This window comes from Triticum dicoccoides, chromosome 7A, assembly GCF_002162155.2.
Source record: "Triticum dicoccoides isolate Atlit2015 ecotype Zavitan chromosome 7A, WEW_v2.0, whole genome shotgun sequence".
In the NCBI taxonomy this organism is placed as follows: domain Eukaryota; kingdom Viridiplantae; phylum Streptophyta; class Magnoliopsida; order Poales; family Poaceae; genus Triticum; species Triticum dicoccoides.
In genome coordinates this window covers 23,774,336-23,777,603 of record NC_041392.1, presented here as the reverse complement: position 1 = coordinate 23,777,603, position 3,268 = coordinate 23,774,336, and positions in this window count along the sequence as shown.

Here is a 3,268-nt window from a genome sequence, read left to right as displayed (position 1 = left end):
TCTATCCTTATAGATCTTGATGCTCAATGCTCAAGTAGCTTAATCCAGGCTTTCCATTGAAAAACACTTTCCAAATAACCCTATATGCTTTCCAGAAATTCTACGTCACTTTTGATCAACAATATGTCAACAACATATACTCATCAGAAATTCTATAGTGCTCCCACTCACTTCTTTGGAAATACAAGTTTCTCATAAACTTTGTATAAACCCAAAATCTTTGATCATCTCATCAAAGCGTACATTCCAACTCCGAGATGCTTACTCCAGTCCTTAGAAGGATTGCTGGAGCTTTGCATACTTATTAGCATCTTTCAGGATTGACAAAACCTTCCGGTTGTATCACATACAACCTTTCCTCAAGAAAATCGTCGAGGAAACAATGTTTTGACATCCTATCTGCAAGATTTCATAAATAATGCAGTAATCGCTAATATAATCCCAACAGACTCTTAGCATCGCTACGAGTGAGAAAGTCTCATCGTAGTCAACTCCTTGAACTTGTCGGGAAACTTCTTAACGACAAGTCGAGCTTTCTTAATGATGACATTTACCATCATTGTCCGTCTTCCTTTTAAAATCCATCTGCACTCAACAGCCTTACGACCATCGAGTTGTTCTGCCAAAGTCTACACTTTGTTTCCATACATGGATCCTCTCTCGGATTTTATGGCCTCGAGCCATTTATCGGAATCCAGGCCCACCACCGCCTCTCCATAGCTCGTAGGTTCATTGTTGTCTAGAAACATGACTCCCAAGACAGGATTACGTACCACTCTGAAGTAGTACGCATCCTTGTCATCCCACGAGGTTTGGTAGTGACTTGATCCGAAGTTTCATGATCACTATCATAAGCTTCCACTTCAATTGGTGTAGGTGCCACAGGAACAACTTCCTGTGCCCTGCCACACCCTAGTTGAAGAGACGGTTTAATAACCTCATCAAGTCTTCACCATCCTCCCACTCAATTCTTTCGTGAGAAACTTTTCCTCGAGAAAGGACCCGATTCTAGAAACAATCCCTTATTGCTTTCGAATCTGAGACAGGAGGTATACCCAACTGTTTTGGGTGTCCTATGAAGATGCATTTATCCGCTTTGGGTTCGAGCTTATTAGCCTGAAACTTTTTCACATAAGTGTCGCAGCCCCAAACTTTTAAGAAATGACAGCTTAGGTTTCCTTAAACCATAGTTCATACGGTGTCATCTCATCGGAATTACGTGGTGCCCTATTTAAAGTGAATGTGGTTGTCTCTAATTCCTAACCCATACACTATCGTGGTAATTCGATAAGAGACATCATGGTATGCATCATATCCAATAGGGTGCAGTTATGATGTTCGGACACACCATCACACTATGGTGTTCCAGGCTGTATTAGTTGTGAAACAATTTCCACAATGTCTTAATTCTGTGCCAAACTCGTAATTCAGATATTCATCTCTATGATCATATCATAGATATTTTATCCTCTTGTCACGACGATCTTTCAACTTCACCCTGAAATTATTTGAACCTTTCAATAATTCAGACTCGTGATTTATCAAGTAAATGTACTCAACATCTACTCAAATCATCTGTGAAGTAAGAACATAACGATATCCACTACACGCCTTAGCACTCATTGGACTGCACACATCAAAATGTATTTCTTCCAACAAGTTGCTTTCTAGTTCCATTTTACTGAAACCGAGGGTTTCAGTCATCTTGCCCATGTGGTATGATTTGCATGTCTCAAGTGATTCAAGATCAAGTGAGTTCAAACTGTCCATTTGCATGGAGTTTCTTCATGCATATACACCAATAGACATGGTTCGCATGTCTCAAACTTTTCAAAACGAGTGAGCCCAAAGATCCATCAACATGGAGCTTCTTCATGCGTTTTATACCGATATGACTTACGTGGCAGTGCCACAAGTAGGTGGTACTATCATTACTATCTTTTGGCATGAACATGTGTATCACTACGATCGAGATTCAATAAACCATTCATTTTAGGTGTAAGGCCATTGAAGGTATTATTCAAATAAACAGAGTAACCATTATTCTCCTTAAATGAATAACCGTATTGCGATAGACATAATCCAATCATGTCTATGCTCAACGCAAACACCAATCTCGATGGTAGAGGGAGCGTACGATATTTGATCAACCTTGGAAATACTTCCAACACATATCGTCATCTCACCTTTCAGCTAGTCTCCGTTTATTCTGTAGCTTTTATTTCGAGTTACTAACACTTAGCAACCGAACCGGTATCTAATACCCTGGTGCTACTAGGAGTACTAGTAAAGTACACATCAACACAATGTATATCCAATATACTTCTATCGACCTTGCCAGCCTTCTCATCTACCAAGTATCTAGGGTAATTCTGCTCCAGTGGCTGTTCCCCTTATTACAGAAGCACTCAGTCTCGGGTTTGGGTTCAACCTTGGGTTTCTTCACTAGAGCAGCAACTGAATTGCCGTTTCATGAAGTATCCCTTCGTGCCCTTGCCCTTCTTGAAACTAGTGGTTTCACCAACCATCAACAATTGATGCTCCTTCTTGATTTCTACTTTCGCGGTGTCAAACATTGCGAATATCTCAAGGATCATCATATATGTCCCTGATATATTATAGTTCATCACGAAGCTCTAGCAGCTTGGTGGCAATGACTTTGGAGAAACATCACTATCTCATCTGGAAGATCAACTCCCACTTGATTCAAGCGATTGTTGTACTCAGACAATCTGAGCACAAGCTCAACAATTGAGCTTTTCTCCTTAGTTTGCAGGCTAAGAAAATCGTCGGAGGTCTTATACCTCTTGACGTGGGCACGAGCCTGAAATCCCTATTTCAGCCCTCGAAACATCTCATACGTTTCGCGACGTTTCAAAATGTCTTCGGTGCCTCAACTCTAAGCCGTTTAACTAAACTATCATGTAGTTATTGAAGGAAATATGCCCTAGAGGCAATAATAAAGTTATTATTTATTTCCTTATAATCATGATAAATGTTTATTATTCATGCTAGAATTGTATTTACCGGAAACATAATACATGTGTGAATACATAGACAAACAAAGTGTCACTAGTATGCCTCTACTTGACTAGCTCGTTAATCAAAGATGGTTATGTTTCCTAACCATGAACAATGAGTTGTTATTTGATTAACGAGGTCACATCATTAGCAGAATGATCTGATTGACATGACCCATTCCATTAGCTTAGCACCCGATCGTTTAGTATGTTGCTATTGCTTTCTTCATGACTTATACATGTTCCTA